General features: G+C 44.4%; 1 protein-coding gene across 7 annotated transcripts in view; it reads left to right on the top strand.

Moving 5' to 3' along the window:
- Positions 1-23,410, top strand: part of ATE1 (arginyltransferase 1) — an 85,725-nt gene that overhangs the window by 39,721 nt on the left and 22,594 nt on the right. The window contains exon 11 of one of the 7 annotated variants that reach the window (XR_009557604.1): positions 22,463-22,576. The exons of the other annotated variants lie outside the window; for them this stretch is intronic. The gene's annotated coding sequence lies outside the window, so the exon portion shown is untranslated. The remainder of the gene's footprint in view (positions 1-22,462; positions 22,577-23,410) is intronic. 7 annotated transcript variants of the gene reach the window in all.

Raw genomic sequence — 23,410 nt, 5'->3', positions numbered from 1 at the left:
CATCTACCGTAAATGTGTTGGAAAAATCAGTTACCTTGAAGTACAAATGGAAGCACTACTTTTGCCAGTAACTTCCTTTCAAAATAATGATGGCTGGTTCATGTTCAAGAATGATCGCTGCTTGGGGACAGAATCTTTTATGTTTCATATGCCACTTTGGAAAAGCGGCAAATGTGCTGCCTGCCCCCTGCATATGAATAGATAAATCTCAAACTTTTAATAGATTGATGAGGGAAAAATCACTGGTGACAGTTGATTTTTGGGTCTAGAGTACTTTTCCCCACCCTGACTTGTAATTTTAATATCCTTTGATCCTGTTCTTTTAAATTATATATTCCTGTGTAAAGATTTTTTTTATTGGTTTGGCTAGGAAAGCTTCCTTCCAGCCTAAATTGAGCTTCTCACCAGTTACTAAAGTGCAGTGGTGTTTCGAAATGTGCTTCCATCTGCTGAGCAAGACAGAATATTGCCCTGACAAAATGCATTTTTAGTGGTTACCTGACTTTTCCATCTAAAAATGTGATATTCTTTCCATAAATGCTACAAAGATGTGCTGATCCAGCTTTTGGCAGAAAGTGTGAAATACAGTCTTCCTAAATTGGCCTTCCTTGGAACTACAGAGAGCACTTATGGTGGTAAAGTGTTTGTAAGGAATTGAATGACTCAAAAGATATTTCAACCCTAGAAGTTAAACATGCAACTCAGTGACAAACTCCAAGGGAGTTAAGCTTAATTCCATACATATAGGAAGCTCCCTTATATAGTCAAACTGCCTATATAGCCCTATGCTGTGAATTCTGCTTAGAAGTAACACTCCTATAACTCTCATACCCATCAATCCTTTTTCTCACATGTAAGCAGATTTTAAATGGTAGATATGGCCTCCAAAGCCTGAGCCTGGCCCATGGATGAATTTTTTTTGTCCAGGATTCATTACTTTTGCTCTTTATATTTTCTCTCACTAATACATTCAGTTGGAATATACAAACTAGTATACAACCTTCCCTTCCAACAATGATTTATGTTACCCTTCATCACCTTCACTTGTCTCAAAAGTGATATAAAAATAATGGTGATAATAAATAGACCTATTTGATTTAGTAGGAGAACATAGAACCAAAGAATTGTAGAGCTGGAAGGTATCCTGAGGGTCATCTCTTCCATCTAGTGGAATGCAGGAATCTCAACTAAATCCATAGCTGCCAAGTTTTCCCTTTTCTCGCGAGGAAGCCTATTCAGCATAAGGGAAAATCCCTTAAAAAAAGGGATAACTTGGCAGCTATGACTAAATCATCCATGACAGATGGCCATCCAACCTCTGCTTAAGAACCTCCAGGGAAGGAGAGTCCACCACCTCTCATGGAAGGCTGTTCCACTGTCGAACAGCTCTTACTGTTAGAAGGTCCTTCCTGATGTTTAGTCAGAATCTCCTTTCTTGTAACTAGAAGCCATTGCTTCAGGTCCTCCCTGCTGGAGCAGGAGAAAACAAGCTTGCTCCGTCTTCCATGTGACAGCCCTTTAGATATTTGAAGATGGTTATCATACATCTTCTCGATCTCCTCTTTACCAGACTAAACATGCCCAACTCCCTCAACCATTCCTTGATCATGTTGGTTGCCCTCCTCTGCACACGTTCTGGCTTGTCAATACCCTTCATAAAAAAAATTCCACTTAATACTGTGCATAGAAGTGAGCAGGCCAGGATTGTCTGACGGCTAAGCATTCCATTACTTTAATTGGACTTTGGAAGACTACTGCTACTGGCTGACAGTTAATGTCATTTCTTTTTTACTCGCTGGCTTTCACATAAGGATGAGGCATGGATGTCTAGCACCAGTCAGGAAAAGCATCTTTGCTATCTGTAGATGGCAAATTGCCAACCTGAAAGCGCCCAGTGTGTTTAATTTGCACATGCACTATGCATTTATGTATTTATACATGCACTGTGACACTGTATTGGTAATTTCAATGTATCTAGCATTATAATTAACTTCCCCGTAAGGTGGTGATCTGGTGGAAAAGACTCCCATGATTGGTTCCACCCTCTTAGTAGTAATATTATTGTACATATTGCAAACATGGGATCAGAACAACGAGACTTAAGATTTATAGCAGTGTGTGTCAAGGCTTTGTGTCTGGTTCTTATATAGTTCACTCTTTCTCTATAGCTTGGTTGAGTACTTTCCTGTAAGAAAGCAACAATAAAAAATCGTATACAATGAACTATAGCCCAAACTTAAGTTCCCATGCTTTTTATTCCAATGTTGTTCTGTCCCTTTACTATCAAAGGTACTATCAGACAGCTCCTGCTTTATATTCTTTTGGCTGGAAAATATATGCTTGTATGTGAACACCTTTTTGTTTTGTCCTTCATTAACCTTAAGCTTTTATATGAGTTGTCAAAAGATACTCATTTTGTTTTTTAAGCTCAGCTTCCTTGCCCTGTGGCATTTCTCAGGCTCTCTTGGCATGCACATTTTCATGCAAATTAGTTTCAATTTAAGCCCACAATGTCTTTACTTTGGCCAGCTGTCTGCTTTCTCAAAAACTTTTCCGTTGAGTCCGCAAATTTTAAAGAAGGTATACTTTGAAGTGTACAGTAGAACTAATAGCTTCTAAAAAAATGTTAATATCTTAGAATGTTTTAAAACTCTAGAGAATCTTCTATTACTTGAACAAGGTGTTTTAGTGGAAACTTCTTCCAGATTTGCATAAAAGCCGCAGGAAATGTAATTATTTCAGTTGGTCCATTTCACTCTCCTGACATGGCTTGATATGAGATGGAAAGAGAACTGTGAGGGACAGGGGATATCGCGAAGTCCCTCCCCTCCTGAGTTCAAGCCCGTCCCCGAGCAAAGGGGAAAGCAGGGAGAGTTCCGATTCCAGTGGGGAAGCAGGAAGTCGTGTCCGAGGCTCAGGCAAGGTAGAGGAGCCAGGGTCCCAGGTGGGACAGGAAGGGGCAAGCAAGGGGGGAAGACCCATCCCCCAACTCCAGAATTACGCAGGAAGAGGAGGGGCAAGAGGATGGGTCTGCCAAAGCTTTTGTGTTGGAGAAAGACGCGCCAAAAGCCATTAGGAGGTTCTGAAACCGACTGACCACATCACTCCGTGTAAATAGCAATGACTTGAGCACTGTAAATACGCAGCACCAATAAAAGAATAAAATGCAGAGCTGCGTGGCGTCGTTACTCTGAAGTAGTCCACTCCGGCCACCGTGACAGCAACCTCCTAATCATTTTTGGGCTACTTTGGAGTTGCCGGGATGAGCGTGTCAGAGGCGGAGAAGTGGCGGCAGATCGCGGAGCAAGCCCAGCTAGAACTGCAGCAGCTGTCGCTGCAGGCGCAGGGAGAATTGAAGGCAGCTAAAGAGGAGACTAAGAAGGTCCAGGACGACCGGCTACAACTTGCGGAACAGGTGAGAGAGCTTCAGGAAAAAGAGCAGCAATTAAGGGCGGTGGCGGTAGACCTCCAAAACAAGCTGGATGCAGAGAAAAACAAGGCGGGAGGGGCACCCCAAGTCCAAGTGCTGCCAGGAAGGAGAGCTGGGACCCTAGTTAGCAAGTTCAATGGAGACCCGAAGGAATTTCAAGGCTTTGAGACTGAGATTGTGTATGCTCTTGAGCTGCACCACGATGAGTTCCCTGATGATGAGCACAGAGTAGCGTTTATTGTGGAGCACCTTACCGGGGCAGCCAGGGAGTGGCTAAGACCGTTAATTGCAACAAGGAATCCTTGCATGAAGAATGTCAAACTATTTCTAGAAGGTTTGAAAACGATGTATTCGTCCGATAGTCATATGGACCAGACTAAGGAGGAACTTCATAATTTACGCCAAGGAAATATGACAGTTCGCGCGTATTGGGCGAAATTCACCATGCTGGTGCACAGATTGGGGTGGGAACTGGGGTCCCCCCCAATGCAAGCGGCGTTCTACTTGGGGTTGCATGAGGAGGTGAAGGATGAGCTCTCGAGAGGTCCAAAGCCCAGTGATATGGATCAGCTGAGCAAAGCGGCTCTGGCGGTGGGGGTGAGACAGGAATCCCGGTGGAGCGACAAACAAGCAACGCGCGCAAAGCGGGCTTGGTTCCCACGGTCGCAGGAGAAACCACTCCCCCAACAACCCTTTCAAGCCACGCCTGGGGCCAGCCAGGACCAGGAACCCATGCAGATTGATAGCGCGCGCGCGCGGGCTTTTCAAACCCCAGCGGCGCCAAGACGCAAGGAGGGAAAGGGCGGGAATTGCTTTCTCTGCAACTCCCCCCAGCATCTCGTCAGAGACTGCCCACATCGCAGGGAGTGGCAAGGAAGGGCGGGAACGGTGGTGCCCTCCCCCACTGACGCAGCACCACAGCAGGGAAACGGGAAAGCCTGGCTGCAGGAGACAAGGGGCAGCAGCCAGGCACAGTCAGCAGACAACAGCCCCAGCCCACCCACCCGCACAGAGAGGAGCAGAGCCAGCCCACCCCTCCCAGAGCAGGAGTGGTTCTAGAAGTCACGCTAACGCTCCCAAATGGCTATCCCCTGACAGTCCTTGCCTTAATTGACAGTGGTGCCTCAGCCAACTTCTTCTCGAGAAACTTTGCAGAAGAGCACCAGATCCAGCTTCTGCAGCTGGATTTTCCCCTTCACGTGGCAACCATTGACGGCAGAGAGCTGCTGGGGGGGGCCATCACTCATCAAACCCCCCCCATGAGAATGACGGTGGGAAGGCACTCAGAGACACTGGCATTCAACGTCACCACCATCTCAGACCCCCCCATCGTCTTGGGCATGAGCTGGCTGGCGCGCCACGACCCCTCCATCAGTTGGCACCAGAGATGCATCACTTTTGGATCGGACTTTTGCCTGGAACATTGCATGCAGCACCAACCAGGGGAGGGGCCTCCGATAGCCACGGTGGCCACCATGCACGTCAAAGGGGGTGAGGCGATACCCAAGCCGTACTGGGACCTGCAGGAGGTCTTCAGCGAAGCGGAGTCCGACCACCTACCCCCACACAGGCCTTTTGACTGCCAGATCAACCTGGTGCCAGGGGCAACTATACCCCCAGCCAAGCTGTACGCCATGTCAGACCAGGAACTGGAGGATCTGCGCGCTTTCATCGACAAGAACCTCAAGCGGGGGTTCATCAGAGAAAGCAAGGCAGCAGGGGGCAGCCCGGTCTTCTGGGTGGACAAGAAAGACACGCAACAGCGCCGCCTGGTGGTGGATTTTAGACGGCTGAATTCGGTGACAGAGCCAGTGGCTTTCCCCATGCCCAGAGTGGATGATCTCCTGACAGCAGCACGCAGGGGCAAGATTTTCACCAAGCTAGACCTGAGGGGGGCGTACAACTTGATCAGGATCCGGGAAGGCGATGAATGGAAGACCACGATGTTCACGCCTCTGGGCTCTTTTGAATATCTGGTGATGCCCTTCGGGTTGCACGGGGGCTCAGCCTGCTTCCAGGCCTTCATGCACCACGTCCTGGGGTCCCTCCTCTTCAAGAACTGCCTGGTCTTTCTGGATGACATCCTTATCTATTCCAATGACCCAGTGCAGCATGTGAAAGATGTCAGGGAAGTGTTGCAGCGCCTGAAGGAGAACCACCTGTATGTGAAGCTGGAGAAGTGCAAGTTTCACACCAAGGAGGTGGACTTCCTGGGCTACAAGCTGTCAGACAAGGGGCTAGCGATGGACAAGGACAAGGTACAGGCCATCCTGGACTGGCACAGCCCCAGGACGCGCAAAGATGCCCAACGCCTACTAGGCTTCGCCAACTTCTACAGGAAGTTCATCAAGAACTTCTCTCGCGTTACGGCTCCCATCACTGACTGCCTGAGAGGCAAGCAGAAGTTCAGGTGGACACCAGAGGCGCAAGCAGCGTTCGAAAGCCTCAAGAGGGTGTTCGCCTCGGACCAGAACCTGTTCCACGTGGTCCAGGACGCGCCCCTACGCATTGAGACAGATGCTTCTGAGAAAGCTGTGGGCGCCATTTTGTTGCAACTGGACGCCAACAGGGAGTGGAGACCCTGTGCCTTCTTCTCCAGGAAGTTGACACAGCCCGAGCGCAACTACACCGTGTTTGACAAAGAACTTCTTGCGATCCACGCTGCGTTCAAACATTGGAGACACTTCCTGGTGGGCGCCAAGCACCCCATCCAGGTGTGCACAGACCACAAGAACCTGGAGTTCTGGAGAACTGCCAGGGTGCTCAACCAGCGGCAGATACGGTGGGCAGAGTTCTTCTCGAACTTCAACTTCTCCATACACTACATCCCGGGAGAGCAGAACGTCAGGGCGGATGCCCTCTCCCGCAAGCCAGAGTACATGGAGGAGGAGGAACCACCAGCCCCAAGGCACATTTTCCCCCCGTCGGCATGGTCCTGCGGAGCAGCAGTGGTGAGCGAGGCAGAACTCACAGCACTGACGGCAGCGGATGACTTTGCCAACCGCATCTTCAGAGAACTGAGAGGGGGGAGGGAGCAGGCAAAAGACTTTGCAGAACGCAGAGGGCTGCTTTTCTACAAGGGGGCACTGTACCTGCCCACCACCCAGCTCAGACGTACGGTCCTCAAACAGATGCACGACAACCCAACGGCGGGGCATTTTGGAAGGGACAAGACCACTCACCTAGTCATGAGACACTTCTGGTGGCCAGGGGTGAGGGAAGATGTTCGAGACTATGTACGGGGCTGTGACACCTGCCAGCGGGCAAAGGTGGTCAGAGCAGCGCCACCAGGGTTGCTGGAGCCCTTAGCCACGCCACACAGGCCGTGGGAAGTGCTGTCCATGGACTTCATCACAGATCTGCCTTCTTCCCGGGGTAAGACCGCAGTGTTGGTGGTGGTGGACCTCATGTCCAAAATGTGCCACTTTATACCGTGTGCCAGGGCAGTCTCTGCAGAAGAGACAGCCAAACTGTTTGTTGATTACGTTTTCAGACTGCATGGATTACCTTTAAGGGTTATTTCGGATCGTGGCCGCCAATTTGTTTCCAGGTTCTGGCGGCGGCTCATGAACCTCCTGCAGGTGGAGGTCAGCTTGTCGACGGCTAGACACCCGCAGACCAACGGACAAGCGGAGAGGGTCAACGCCATTCTGCAGCAGTACCTGAGATGCTACGTCAGCCAGAGGCAAACGGACTGGGTGGATCGCCTGCCACTAGCAGAATTTGCCTACAACAATGCAGTGCACGTCTCCACAGGGGTGTCGCCCTTTAAGGCCAATTACGGGCGCGACCTCAGATCTTTCCCAGAGAGGGAGGGGGAGGAGGAGGAGGAGGGCCCACAGGCTGAGGATTGGGCAGAGGAACTGGAGACGGTGCACCAGCAGCTCAGAGAACACTTGGAGAGGGCCAAGGAAGCGTACAAAAAGGGGGCAGATCGCCACAGGCGACTAGGGGAGGTCATCAGGGTGGGGGACAAGGTGTGGTTGTCCTCGGAGGGCCTTCCCACCAGAGGGAGGTGCAAAAAGCTGGCACCCAAAAGGCTGGGCCCCTTCACGGTCACGCAACAGGTAAACCCGGTGGCATACAGGCTGGCACTGCCAGAGGACATGAGGGTGCATCCAGTGTTTCATAGATCGCTGCTGTCGCCGTACAGGGAAAGCAGCAGGCTCCGAGACAGCGAACAAACCCCCGAGGGAGGGGGGGAGAGGGAAGGCAGGGAGCAACTCAATGAGGCCACGGCCATCCTGGATTCAAGGTGGGGGGTGGGGGGACTGGAGTACCTCATGGCATGGGAGGATGCTCCACCGTCCCAGAATGAATGGGTCCCAGCCACTCAGATACAGGAGGAATTCTTGGTGGAAGAATTTCACGCCCTCTTTCCCCACAGACCCAAGCCCTGGCACATGGAAAGGGAGGGGGAGGAGGAGGAGGCACGGGAGAGCAGCTCACCATGGCGCTGGGAAGCGGAGTTTGAGGAACCAGAGGATGAGGTATGGGTGTCACCGAGATCCACCCAGTCAGAGGAAGGAGCAGATTGGCAGAACGTTTTTACCCCCACCAGCTCTGACGCCACGGACTTTTTGGGATTCCCGTCCGCCCAGGCGGAAGGGGGGGGCTCGCAGGACTGGGGGGAGGTATTCACACCAACGGGCTCGGAGAGCACTGAGTTCTTAGGCTTCCAGTCGTCACCGACACATGGGGGGGGCCTGGGGAGGGGTGAAGGAGAGCTTGGGAGGGGGGTGGATGTGAGGGACAGGGGATATCGCGAAGTCCCTCCCCTCCTGAGTTCAAGCCCGTCCCCGAGCAAAGGGGAAAGCAGGGAGAGTTCCGATTCCAGTGGGGAAGCAGGAAGTCGTGTCCGAGGCTCAGGCAAGGTAGAGGAGCCAGGGTCCCAGGTGGGACAGGAAGGGGCAAGCAAGGGGGGAAGACCCATCCCCCCAACTCCAGAATTACGCAGGAAGAGGAGGGGCAAGAGGATGGGTCTGCCAAAGCTTTTGTGTTGGAGAAAGACGCGCCAAAAGCCATTAGGAGGTTCTGAAACCGACTGACCACATCACTCCGTGTAAATAGCAATGACTTGAGCACTGTAAATACGCAGCACCAATAAAAGAATAAAATGCAGAGCTGCGTGGCGTCGTTACTCTGAAGTAGTCCACTCCGGCCACCGTGACAAGAACAGTGGAAAGGATTCCAAAATGTCAGAAAAGAAAAAAGAGGCCAATTCATCTGTGATTAATCATTACGCTAAATACCTCTGATAGGCTGTGGTCATAAGCAGAAGGTATTTATTGTGCAGTGCTTGAGAACCAATTTTCTGTGGTTAGGTTTTGAGGGATTCAGCAGCATTGAAAAATGGTACAGTAGTAGCCTGCAACTCCACATCCGCAAAGTCAAGCTTTGGCAGCCTAAATCCCCTGAGCTCTGGCTTTTTCACAGTTCCCTGGCTGTGGAATTTAGTTAACCTTTTTCAGTAAACTTGGCTTTGCTGCCTAAGCAGAAATGGAAAACCACAGCAGAGCAAAAGCCCAACAGGATGTTGTTTAGCCACATTCTCTTGTGAGCCTGCCACTATAACACTGAAAGGATTGCAGATTTCTTGCCAACCCCACACACAACGCAGCTGGCACTTCACATCTTCCTGATGGATACTTTATTAGCCTCATTGTATTTTAGCTGATTTCAGATGACAGCCTGCTATTTGCTAAAGTAGTGATACTTATCGACAATGCCAGAGACCTATGATAGAGGCTTATATAGAACTGACAGCTTTCTTTTGTGGTTGGTTGATATTTGTGGCACAATTCAAAATGTGTAGCAGCTAGTTTAAATTTCTTAGTGAGCAGAAGCAAACCCTTATGAGACTACTCTAGAAAGAGGTTGTGGTGATGTGACATGATCCTGATTGATGACTTAATCTACCGGTAGGGAAGTATTCAGCCCATCACCCATTCCCACCCACCCCCACCACCCTCTGTATATATATAGGGTCTGACACTTCTGTTTCTAGTGTATCTGAAGAAGTGTGCATGCACACAAAAGCTCATACCAAAATATAAACTTAGTTGGTCTTTAAGGTGCTACTGAAGGAATTTTTTTATTTTGCTTCGACTCAGACCAACATGGCTACCTACCTGTAACTAGAACTCTTCTCAGAAAGTTAGGGCTAAAAGTTAGAGCTACAGCAACTGGGTTTAACTTGTGTATTTTTCCTCCTCAATCTGAGTCCATAAGGACTATTTTAAAAAGAAAAAAGGAATATTTGAAACAAAGTCAGTACTAATAATCTTAGGTTTAAAGGAATATGTCTTATACTCTGTTTTGTAGGGTTTGATAAGAGTACAAGTTTGATTTAAAATGAAGGTGCACATGTAACACATTACATTATTTGGAGACTATATGTCACATTGATTTAGATATGGGAAATTTGCCGGTTCTAGTGATGGTTTATAAATGAGCTTCTATTATTTATAAGATACTGGCCTGGTTCACACATTGCTGACAGTCAAACCTACGGTAGATAGTTCAGTAAAGACAGTAGCTTACTTTCTAAACTTTCCCAAACTCCCGCAAGGAGCTCACTCATGCCTGGTCCTTTACTGCTGAGCTTGAGCTAAGCCAAGCTTTGGCTTGGTGGATCATCCAAATCCAGTCTTGTGGTTAAGTTCTCTCCAAACTAACAGTGAGCTGTAACTTAGAACAAACTTTAGTAGTTATTCTGGAGGGAGCTTGTCAATGAGGTGGGTTTGCATGGTAGACGAAGATATACATTGGTTTAGCTCAGGGCAGCAGCAAAATGACTAGGGAGGTGTGAAGTAACTGTGATCTCTTCTCCAGAAAACTGCACATTTGCTCTAGGTCAAGGTTTGGCTTGTTGTGATGTGCTCCCATACCACTGTCTTTATTGACCTATCTAGATTAAGCTGCTTCATTATGGATGCTTCAAATAGCTGGAATGACAAGTAGCAGTAGTCACATTGATATAAGGCGGTTGATTTCTAGATGCTCTTCGCTCACCATGTCTTCAGGTAATCAGTGTGTCAAATGCAGAGCATATACGTAATGCGGAGTACTTCGGTTTTTTATATATTCTGAAAAGCGACTCTTTGAAAGTTTTGCATCACTGAAGAGGAGCTGTTCTAAATGAAGCTTTGATTCTTCCTTTTCTTCGTTGAGTTTGTCAGCGGTGGCTTGGGTGGGGGCAGTGCTGAGCTAGGGAACTCCCTACACTCAACACTAGCTGTTTTTCTGTCTTGGTGCAGGTAGGTAGCCGTGTTGGTCTGAGTCGAAGCAAAATAAAAAAATTCCTTCAGTAGCACCTTAAAGACCAACTAAGTTTATATTTTGGTATGAGCTTTCGTGTGCATACCAAAATATAAACTTATATTTAAGCTCATACCAAAATATAAACTTAGTTGGTCTTTAAGGTGCTACTGAAGGAATTTTTTTTATTCTGTCTTGGTGATTCACTTTAGCAGGCCCACAAACAACATGAAAGAAGTTCCAGAGCAACACTGAAAGAACATTGCACCTACAGCTCTCTCTATATATACTAATTAATACTGCACCACTTCTTTTTTCCCTTTTAAGACTCTAAGGGAAGTGGATCAAAGAAATGTAAAAACTCAAAAGAGTTACTATCTTCTTTGGTTTCTCTGTAACTCGTGTTTTATTTTGCATATTTCTCCCCGCCCGTTCAATCTTGAAGGGTTTACATAACTGCTGGGCCAAATAGGTCATGCACCTGTGCAGAGCATGTGATAGGAATATTTTAGAGCTCCAGTCATAGAGCTAGCAGTCATTTTCCCATTCCCTGTTGCAAGGAGATTGAGTGGCAAGAGGAATGTGCTGTATTATGCCAAGTGAATGTAAATAAAGCATAACAAGATCTAGCATGAAATAAAGTAAGCATTTTAAAATTATGATTTATAAACTAATGAGGCTGAATCAGTTAAAAGTTTTTACTGCCCTTAACACTGGTTTTGTTGCATTTCTCAGGCAAACTGATACTGTATATTGTTCAGATCTGCTCCCTCTTTTTTGCATTAGAACAAATAAATTGTCCATGTGTCTGAAAATGAGTTCTTTGTAACTATGGGAATATATATTCTAGAGCAGGGGTGGCCAACTCCCAAGAGACTGTGATCTACTTTCAGAATTAAAATCTGGCGGTGATCTACCCCCATTTTTGGGGGTTCAGCTCAAAGTTGTTGAGCTTTTTTTAGGGAGAAGGAAAGGGGGGTGACCAGATTTGGTAACCTTTTGGGGGTGGCAGCACTGCCCAAATACTTTTCTTACAGAGGACAACAGAAACTTTTAGAGATTTCTTGGGAGAGAGTTGCATAAAAGCACTCACAAAACTGTATGCAGCACAAACTCCTTTACCCACTCCATTAACCTACCTATCAAGATTTCTTAAAAAATACATGCCTTCATCCATTGTTAGTGTGACATCTGTGTCACCATTTCGGTAACCAACTGTTTGATATCAGGCGAGTACTGTGTCAGGGCCAGTTTCAGGGAATCTGTCATGTTTGAACCTTGTTTACTCTTTGTCATTTTTAAATATGAAAATGCAGATTCACACAAATAAGTACCAGTAGAACCAAAACATGAGTTCTAAAGGTGGGAAGCAAATACACACACATAAAGACAATTGTTGCAGTGTTGTTTTCCAGGCAGACCACCTTAAGATCATAAAATTGTCCCTATTAAACTCCCATGTATCCAGAAACAGCAAAGCCCCCCCCCCAAAAAAAAACAACAACACAGCAGCATCCCCCCTCCCAAATGCCCCTCAGGAAATCCCAATACACATAAAATTACTACTTGTGTTACTAGCATAGGATAGTTAAAACAAACTTTTGAGGGTTCAAGAGGAGGGAAGGCAGGCAGGTAAAGGGGATGATGTGCATTTCACGGGGAAGTTGAGAAGCAGAATCAGCGAGACTCCTGCCTAGAGTGGCAGCAGGCGAGTGGTGGTGGGGTGATAGGAGAGAATATTAAGGAGCCCTTGCCTGGTGGAATGATCAGCGGTTTTCACCCACCTGGTGCCCCTGTGTAAGTTTTGGACTACAGCTTCCATTGGCCCCTGGGGCTTCGTAGTCCAGAACCCTCTGAAAGACAGCAGGTTGGAGAAGACTGGGATAATGCAAATGCTGCCCCAGAACTTGCTGGCTTTATAAGCAGTGCATTCAAGGGGCTGTAGGGTGATCACAGAAGAGTGAGACCTGTGCCAACAGAGTGTACCCCATTCACGCCCAAGGAGAAGGTTATTTGCCCCCAAAGTTTGCAGAAGTACAAAAATATTCTAGCGGGTGCAGGAAGTCCTGAGGGGAGGACATATAATGAAGACTGAGTAGTGAGTCTGTTGCTGCTCCTGTCACCTCCTCCCGCCTCAGCCTTTCCTGTCGGCTTCCCTCCCTTGTTTGTTTGTTTGTTTGCTTGCTTGCTTGCCTGCTTGCCTCCTCCAGCCAGGAGCACCGGTGGCCACCACCCCTGACTCCCAAGTTCCCAGAGCCCTTGCCGGGGCACTGGCAAAGCTGCACAGGTCATCCTCTCGTGGCTCCCCCGTCCGCCCCCTCCCTCCCTCCCTCCCGGCTCAGGGAGGGGGAACTGTCTGCCCCTTCCTGGCTCCGTGCTTAGCATTACATGCTTATCCATTTGAATGTAAAGAGAAGAGGAGTGGGAAAGTAGACTTGGTTTTTTTTAAGGGAGCCGGGGATCTCTCTGCTGGCATGAGGGAGCAGGAGCAATCCAGCGATTATGCGCAACGCACTCACACACACATACTGGTGAGTTCTATATCGGCAAGAGGGAAGGAGCTCTCCCTGCAATTGCCCATTGGCTATTGAGCTTTGAGGGGGGGGGGAGAGAGACAAGAGTTGTTGAGGTTTTTTTTAGGGGGAGAGCTCTTTTTTTCTTTTAGGCTGGCAAGCACTAAGGAACCCACGATCTACCCGCGAGCTACCAGAAACTTCCTCGCGATCTACTGGTAGATCGCGATCGACCTGTTGGACATGCCTGTTCTAAAGCAATTAGAAACCCAAGCCTAAATTTCTATTTTATAGGCTGATTTCTTCTGAACAGTATGGAGTTGGTGTTCAGAAGTATTGCTTTCTTCATTTACGGGGGCGGGGGGATGAATCTTCTGAGATCCTCTGTTACATTTCCTCCATGCTATTATTCACAGTGCTGGACATTTGCAGCCAATCCTATGCATGCATGCATATTTACACACACACATCCCCCAACATGAGTACTGAAGAGTTCAATTCACAAACCACTTTGCTGATGGTTTTCTCGCCCTGGAACCTGGAACTTACCGGTACTTGCCCAAGAGCTTATGCATTGGCTTACAAGGGCTACTAAGACCTGCTGGAGCAGTTGAACGAATTCCTTTCCAGACGCTGCAACCTGATTGCCTGGCCTGGGGAAACAGAACTCTAATCAGATACGGCAAATTTGGAGCAGCTGCAGTTGCTCTCTGTCACTTGCATCTAGCGTTAACAGAATGTCTTAAAAACAAGGTTTAAAGTTTAATGTTTTAAGTTTCACAGCTACTCTTTTAAAGACCACCTGCGTATTGTAAGGAATATTGCTGCTGACACTGTGATACTGATGTTACCTTTCAGTGATGGTTTCAAGGAACTCTGTTACTTATCACTAACAGCATTGTATACTGTGAAATGTGAGGCTCCACCTCTCCTATGAGTCACATTCTCCATTTGTATTAGGAGGCAGCAGGATCAAGGAAGTTGTCGCTATTGATGACTGAGTGCATTGTTGAAAGCACTGTTGGTTACATGTTAACAGAAGCAAAAGGTAACTTTCAAGGGTAGAAGCAAAGCTCTCTCTTACATGCCCCCTCTCTAGAAAACATAGATGGCTCTCTTTGTTTTCTCCCTGCTTCCCAAGTTCTTAAGTCAGGTCTCAATACAGCAGATTCCTAGCGTGTGAGGTAGGTGTATTAAAGTGAGAAATAGTAACTTGCCCAAGTCCGCAAAGTAGAAATTTAGGGTGGGATTCAGTGTAGTTCCAAGGAATTGGTGCCATCAGTGCAAGCATTTCTGCTTAGTTAACAGAGTAAACCTCCCTGTGGAGCAAATTTGGGGGTGAGGGTGGAAGAGGATGCAGAGGGAGGAAAGTCCCAGTGCACTAGCAGGAATCCCTGTGCACACCAAATTAGTTGAATGCTGCCCATAGTGAACAAATGCTGCGCTGCTTGCTGCTTGTCCACATAAGGTTTGAATGTTCATATGTATAAGAGGCATAGGCAATCTCTACAGGAGTATAGGATACTTTCCATTTCATTTCTTAAAACCTGTGGAGATGTCCCACTAAACGTTTTGCGTTGTTCTGCCCACTCTGAGTGACAGGACTTGCCAGCTTTGTGGCCAAAATCTGAGTTTCAGGCAATAAGGTTTGCAACACCTTGCAATAACTGTGAAGCATGATTATAGGCATAACTGCCAAGTTATCCCTTTTTTTAAGGGAAATTCCGTTATGCTGAATAGGCTTCCTCGTGAGAAAAGGGAAAACTTGGCAGCTATGATTATAGGTAATGAAAAATTCTGCTTTCCATAGACATATACACTTAACTCTTTATTAGTGTTGGAAAACGTAATTTCCACACTGCTCTGTATGCAAATAATATATGTTAATAACATACTTTTAAGTCAGACTAGATGGAAGTTTACATTCTGTGTCATGAAGGCAGTGCGTTGAATATATGTTTATATAAAATGTATAATGTTAATTTGTTAATAATCTAACACATAATCAATAGAAATAATACATTAAACTTCCACTCTTCCATTTTTTAAAATCTTGGTGTGCTTGATTATAAGGTCAGTTGAGGGAGAAGGAAAGGGAAGGGGGTTAATAGCCACTGAGTTATTAGGGGTGATTTTGACTACTGCTGTCAAACAGAGCTGCCAGAAAGATTAATTCCAGATTCCCATTACAAGTCCGAGACAAACTGTTCTTGAATGAGACACTAGGGAGAGTTTTATCATGTCTAATTCATGCTCTGTGATAGTTACACACTCACTAATCACAGCAGAACACAAAGAAGATTGCCATGAATTAGATCAAAACTAGAGGGCAGCTCATATAATGGCTTGTGAGAGTGCTATGATTTACTCTGCCAAAGCATGCAGAGGGGTGTTCTTTAGAAATGTGCCATTCATCTTATATAAATATAAATTATCTTTCCTGGAGTATTAGTTCTTTATTGGGCAATTTCCCACTAGATTATATAGCCTACTTCACAAGAAAGAGTAGGGCATTTCTGATGTTCTACTGAGAATGGCCTTCACTGTCCATGTTCTTGCATGATTGCAGTCCATAGACTCCACCCTCCCAGTTGCTCAGTACTTTTGTAGTTGGTCATAGTAAGTGTGAATTAAATCTGTAATGTGGCACATTTTGCATCACTAAAGTATTTTCCCACTTTAAGGTATAGTCATTGATCTGTAGATCATCTCAGGAGACTTTGGTATTGCTTTGAATAACATCAGGATCCTTAACATTTATAGAGTACTGTACGTGGTTTTGGTGTATAAAGCCCTGTACAGCTTGGGGCCAGGATACCTGAAAGATAATTTCATCCCTTATATACTCAGCTAAACATCGTGCTCTGCAGGTGAGGGCCTCTCACAGATACCATCTTATCAGGTCCATTCCGCACAATGTGGGAATTGTGCCTTCAGGGTTGTGTCACCTACCCTTTGGAATGCCCTCCCTTTGAATATTAGACAGGTACAGCTTCTGTTGCCTTTTTGACACCTACTGAAGATATTTATCTTTCAACATGCTTTTAAATGCGAAGTCTTTCCCAGTTTGCACCCGCATTTGAATTGTTTTTATGATGATTTTAATGTGTGGCATCACTTGTTGTTTGCCACCCCCTGCTCCTTTGAGTGGAAGGGTGGGATATATAATTATAGGGGTGTGTGTGAAAATGCCTATACCTATTACAGCAAAAGAGGGTTTAGAGAAGGCTTTGTCGTTGGCTACCCCAGCCATATCAGCATGTAATAAAACTCTTGCTTTGCAGGGACATTGCAGGAAATGCTGCATGTAAAATTGGGGTAGCCAGTGTTGATGACCATCCTATCTAAAACTTTGTTCCTGTTCGAACATAACTCTTATTTCTTTCGTTTGCCTGGAGAGTTGAGCTTAAAGCTGATTTAATTTAAATGGTGACACTTGCCAGAGCATGCATAGGTTTCCTTTCCTGTCAATCACAGTGGCTACTCAGCAGGTTTTATCTTTACCTTTAATTACTTATTACCTCTGTTATATTAAAGCAGCTGGCTAAAAAGGATTAGAACAAATCCAGGGTGCATTTTTCCTCCATGCTGAAGTACCTGATACAATCTCTAATTGGATGAGAGCAGGGAAATTGTTGTAGGTGTTATTTCATAATATTTTAGAGTAGCCGTTGAACCCATTCTGACACAATCAGCTTGTTTTGAAAGGAAGATGTCAGTAGCAATAACTGGTGACTCCTAGATATACTGTATCGTTGTTCAACATTGCATAGAGTTGGGTAGGCTTCCACATGGTGCCTTGTCTCCAACAACAGCATCTAGAGTCCAACAAGGTGTTGAAATGTTGTACAAAAAAAGCTGCCAAACAAAAGAAGCAGTAGGGATTTTAAGCGTTTTATGCGTGTGCGGTTTGTCAAATAGTTTTGATGTTTGAAAGCCAAAAGGTTTTCAGTGTGTTCTTTTCATTGTGGCATGCCTTGTTATAGTGGAGAGGCTGGCAAATTCCCATCTTTGTTTTGTAAGTCTCAGAAGTTAGTTGCATAATTATTATTACAAAAAATATAGCACTTGGGCTTCAGTACCACAAAGGAAGAACATAGAGCCTGGATTCAATCATCTGTTTTTAAGTTGTTCTAGACAGGGTTGTCCAACACAAATATCCGTGTCCCATTTTTCCATGTGCTGGTAACTATAAGGTTTGCTTTCTCTGTGTTGTGGACGGGCTTGCCTTTTAACACAGTCTGTAAGCTACCGTTAATTTGAAGCATGTTAGATCGCAGATGCTTTCACAAATTCTTATGCAGCTGCACTACTACCGAATCCATTTCCAAATTGATGGTGCTGATCTTCAAAATCCTCCTTGAGTATCAAACTTTTTGCTCACTGTGGTAAAATTCAGAGCCTTTTTTCCTGGGTGTCTATGCCAATTAAGGCATGGTGGGTGATGATCACCACCAGAGAGAGGTATTGTCCTATTGGAACACTGTCTTTAAGGAGTCTTGTTTGGCAACCTCATCAGTAACGCTTTCATGCCAGTTAAACACAGTTGTGTTTCCCATGCTTTAAAAAAGTATTTTTAACAGCAAAGTGATTGGTTTCATGCTGCTTTTATCTGTTAAATTACATCTTCTCATCTTTTACATTAGTGGTTATATTATTGATAGACCTGGTGTAAGATGCTGTATAAAATTTATTTAGAAGGCAGAGCACGCATTTCTAAATAATTAAATGATGCCTCCTCAGGCAGTCATAGAACAGTTTTTAAAAGGGTGCTACTAAAATTTGAAAGACCAAAGTCTGCCACTGACCAGCCCCTTGGAAACCTTTGAGCTGCTCTTGAGACTGTGGTGGCTGTGTGAACTATTTTGCAGAGGATAGTCTTCTCTTTGGAGGGCTGTCCTGTCCATATTTGGTTGAAAGGGACAACAGGGATCTTGAAGTTGCACATTGACAGTTAGCAAACTAGATAGCAGGCAAAGCAGGTACATGCTTACAGTCCTTCCCAATAGGGGGGAGATGCATAATAATTTTATTCCATTGGTTTCTAAATTATACACACAGAGAGAGACACGTAGAAGCACATGTGGTGTGTTTTCTGTCTTTCGGTGGCCACCCAACTTGAGACTCATCCCAAACTTCCATCATACTGGATTGAATGTTCCCCACACCTAAAGCTGTTGCTGGAGGTTTTCCTTGCTATCCCTATTGTTACATTGCTGCAACACAGTTTGCTATCTTACATTATACTGTATATATTTTAAAGTCGTTTCTAGATAAGCTAAAAACGCAGTGTTTGTTTTTAGGAAAGCCATAGTGAAACAACTTTAAAATGTATACAATCTAATCCAACAAAATGTGTTGTAGGAATGTAACAATAGGGAATGTTTTCTGAACACGCTTGAGTAGGATTGAGCTCCGACAGGCTTGTTGCTTTAACCCACCCTTTTTCTTTCCAGCAGTTTTGAAGCAGGGGGCTGTTAATCTTCAGAAGCACGAAGGACTGGTGGGGGACAGGAAGCTAAAATAAACTGGTGAACGATTTGCACTTTATTAAATTGAATATCTGTACTGAAAATTGTGCAGTCTTTTGTGAGGCATGCAGAAGTCCATTAATGTAAAGAGAAATTTTGGTGAAAGGGATATTCCCCCCCCCCTCACTAGTCCAATGTATTATATTGTTGAATAGCTCACATTTCATGTGAAATCATTTGAGAGTAAGGAAAGCTCTAGGAAAAAGTCTTAGTTCATTGATACTAAATTTGTGTAATTACAACTTTTTTTGCTTCTCTCCCAAGTTCCCAGTGAAAATTGGTGGCAGCTGCTACCCACTGGGACTGGTAGGGTGGAAGGCATGGAGGCCAACAGTAGGTGGAGCAACAGCCAACTAATGCTAGTTTTGTCACCATCATCCTCCCTGCTGAAGGTAACATTGAGACTAAAGAGGAGGTAGCTGATAGCCACGGTCACAGTATATAAGGATGCAGGCAGGTGAGGCTTGCAGATAGCAGGCTGAGGTTGGTGGAGCAGTGCCCTGTTTGCCCTAATGGAACATCCAGTGGTTATAATCTATTTTAAGTATAATATATAATCTCTGCACATCGGTAAAGCATCTATTTTTCTAGTTCTAAGTAAAGGGTTCTTAAACTGGCGTGGTACCTTTTTTAAACATACGATTTATTTTGGCGCCTTAAGCTGATCTACATTCCTTCTGAAGTCATTTTATATACAACATTTCAAAATGGTCTACAAAAATTAATAGCTTGTAAGTTTAGTATATCTTAAAAGAAGTTTAATATAGCAATATATCATACAAATGAATGTTAGACATATTGGAACCAAAGTCTCAAAAGTATCGCATGCTGGGGTTTTTTTTTTAAGCAGAATAAATTTGTGAATTTGCTGTTCAGTAGTATGCTTTCCAGGGCAGCAAGCCTATGTGGTGGTATTCAGTTCCCTGAGTGGAAATGACTTAAAACAAGGAGACTTCCGCTTCCTGCACTGGCTCGTTTCCACCTACCAATCTACTTCAGAGGGTTGGAGGCGCTCCAGACCAAATTACAGTATGTGTGTCAGTGCAAAGTGGTTCTGCTGGGGAGGAAAGGAATGGCAACTATAAGAGTTAGACCTTCTTTGTATCATGAATTTGTATCACGTATCAATTTACAAAGGAGACAATGCACAGAAGCTAAGACTTCAGTCCTGCGTATTTTTACTTGGATGTAAGTCCCGTGGACCTCGGTGAGGCTTACTCCCATGTCATTGTAGTTAGGATTGCAGCCTAACCATATTAGTGGCACATGATATTTAAACAAAGATTAACCCTTTTTGTTTTATTTGCCCCCTGTGAGTGTGTGCATACTTGTAATATTTGGTTTCTTATGAGAACTCTTTTGATACCTGTCAGTCATTTGGACATTATTTAAGTTTTGGATAAACATTCAGATATCTTAACCTCAGTAGAAAATCCATAAACATTCTATTTCTGTCATCAGGAGTCTGGAGCTAAGGTACAAAATCTGGTGTAGACTAAATAATATTTATTGGTCCTGTAGGGATTATTTCATAATCTTTTCATTCCATTGTTTTAGCCCAGAGTGAAACATTAAAAGTTCTGTTGAGAGTTTTTACTTTTCTCTGGGCCTTGTAATTCTTAAGACAAATTATTCAGTAGTGACCTTTATGATAGTGTGATGATGGATTATTTATAATTCTTCCTGTTAAAGCTCCTGAAAGATTTCAGCAAGTTCTCACTTTAGATAACTTTAGGTCTTTTATAAAACCTATTGTCTGATAGTCTCATAAATATGGGACATATTTATTAGTTCAAAGTAAGCCCATTTAGCAATAAGCCATTGGGATGTCTCACTCCCCCAGCTCTCTCTGGAATATCTCAACACTTTTTGTAGATATGTTCTGTTCCACTTCATTCATGATGTGTGTCCAAAATCTTCTATCTTTCTCAGTCGTTTTCGGCACTCAATCAGTAAAAGGAGGCCATATAATTCCCTGCCTTACAGACTTACACAGAGTAATACAATTATTGTTATTTTTTGCTTATTGCATTTCTATTGAAACAGTGATCAAAATGATTGCTTTGAAGCTTTTCCCCATTATACATAATGGCCATTTTGCTCCATACCACAACTAGCATCAAGAATGTACAAAACCCCTGAATGTATACAGTAACTTTATTTCTCCAAGGGCATGCATTATCAGAGTGAGTACCAAGCCTGACTTGGCAGAATATTACTCTTTTCTTTGTAATTTTTGAATATTTCCAGCTGAGGTTGTTCAATTATTATTATTTTTGTTAAGCAGTTTAGATCAGTTATTTTCAATCTGCCAGTGTTGTGCCATGGTTAATATCAGACCAGGGCTATGGAAACAAAAGTCTCAAATCTTCACTCCACTGTGAAGCTTTGGCCAAACCCATGGTTTGAAGTTGACTTACGGTATCTTGGAAATGGAGTATATGACTGATCAGATTCAGGCTCAAATTCCCTCTCTGATTATCCTCTGGGATCATCTTGTGCTGTCCTGAAAGTAAAAGATGGGTCAGTGGGGGGAAGAGACAACAATCAATGTCTTTGGAAGAAGGAAGTGTAAAAATGTAATAAATAAAAACTTGCATTCAGATCAGGTTGAGTTATTTTGCTCCGTCTTTGTTTGCCACTGGAGATCTGGAACTAGAATTTTGTAAAAGTCGGGTTTTTCCAAATCTGAATAATAAAAGATTTGAATGTTAACATATAGTTAAGGCAAGATTGCTAACAAGAAGCCACCCTGAGCTTTGCTTTATTATTGATTACATTTGTATCCCACCTTCTCTTAAAAATAAATGCCCAAGGCAGCTAACATCAATAAAACCCACTATAAAGATAACTAAGGAAATAAGCAATGTTCCAATAAAAAATAAGATAAGCGCATACAACAAAAGTTGCCAGTTTTGATCAGGCTAATTTAAAAATTGAGGAAAGTAAATAAGCATGTTAAATATATTCAAAGCCACACTGCTGGTCCTTTAAAATTAAGTCTAGAACAGGGCAACTTGTGTTCTTTGTTTTCAGAGCCAATAGGTCACAAAGCAATGGCATAGTTTTCTCTGAGGTCCATATCTTCATAGCAGGCAGAGTGGGGTGAAGGAGACCCTCTGGGGAAGACTGGCTTTCATTATATGTTCAGACTCCACCCTAAGTAGAATTTAAAAGATCCTTGATACAAGATGAGTTTACATCTTTCTGAAATGAAATGTAAATTATTTGGATTTGTAAGAAATTCATTTGGGGAAGAAGCAGTTCAGAGTAATGCAATATATAAAACCGTGAAGAATAGGCTGAAATTGGGTTGGGGGATCCTAATATGCTTGCTAAGAATAGAATTTGTATTGTGGGGGAAGTTCGTTTTGGGGATGTTTGCAGCTCATAGATCAGACTGCAAAAAATCGAGACCTTATTGGAGGGAACTTCCTACCCCAGCAGGACAAAATTACCTAACGGGTCTTTTCCAGCTCTTGTTTCAGTGTTTTCTATTAAGACTGTTTTTACACAAAGTTCACATGGCAGTCACTGATACTTTTTGTAAGCTTGTAAAAGGCCAGTGTATCCCTACAAAAACCAAGAATGTTTATATCTGTATAGGCAATACACTTTTAAACAACTTTTAGAAGCCTGTTGTTTCATTTCTAGTGCACAGTTCAAATACTTCAAGTCAACGTGCTCCACATATAATAGCTGTTTTCCCTTCTTTTTCTTGGGCACAGCTTATTAGGGTTCTCCGGAGAGCTAGTGAAAATTGAATAGTCCAGTGGTGTCTACACTGCTAGAGAGAAAAGGAAATGAGAATTTCTACACTATCAGATTTCTCCCAAGAAGAGGTCAGTTTGGCAGAAACAGGATTAATAGCATCGTCTTCAAAACAATAGGGAATCTGTCTACCTTTCTTTCACATTGCCGTTTGCATTTTGCCCTTTTATACAAAATCCGTCTGTACATGTTCCTAGAGAGCATTCATGGCGCACAATGATGAAAAATGCTGGCTTTCTAGTAGGCTATATTTATGCTAATACTACTAAGAATCATTGCATCTTAAGAAGTTATCCGGGAAGCTGCTTAATCAGTTTTAGGTGTCTTCTCACTCACCCACCCCAGGACACCTACTTGTATCCAGCAGTGCCACTCAGCTGATGATAAGGTTTCTGTTACTGGTTTGGATCCATTTTGGATCCAGGAGAAGTGTAGCCCTGTTAATTCTCCTGGACCTCTTGTCACCTTTCAGTATAGCTACCATGGTATCCTTATGAAACTTAGTACAGCACTACAGCAGTTCTCCTCCTCCATGAAGACTGGGAGACTGCTGTTTGGTTCCATAGCATTTATGCTCCACATCTCCATTTGTCTCCCATGTGACTCAACATCCATGCAAAACTACTGATATCCAGAGATGCTGTGAAGCATGCGGCGCTTACTTGGCTGTAGCTTTCTGTGTTTGGGATTGATCATGAATACATTGGCATGATAAGATCAAACCTAACAAAGTGGAGTTGGGGATGCACTTCTAAAGGATCAGGTTTGCAGTCTGGAAGTACTGACCTCCGTTTAGAGACAGAGTATTGTGGAACTGAAGGACTTTTTACCATTTGAGTGTTGTGAGCCATTCCTGGACAATGATAACTTCCCCACAGTTATCCATGCTCTGGTAACCTCCAGAT

Source organism: Zootoca vivipara, chromosome 5, assembly GCF_963506605.1.
Source record: "Zootoca vivipara chromosome 5, rZooViv1.1, whole genome shotgun sequence".
In the NCBI taxonomy this organism is placed as follows: domain Eukaryota; kingdom Metazoa; phylum Chordata; class Lepidosauria; order Squamata; family Lacertidae; genus Zootoca; species Zootoca vivipara.
Note: the sequence above shows the minus strand (reverse complement) of the source record. Positions and strands in the feature narration are given on the sequence as shown.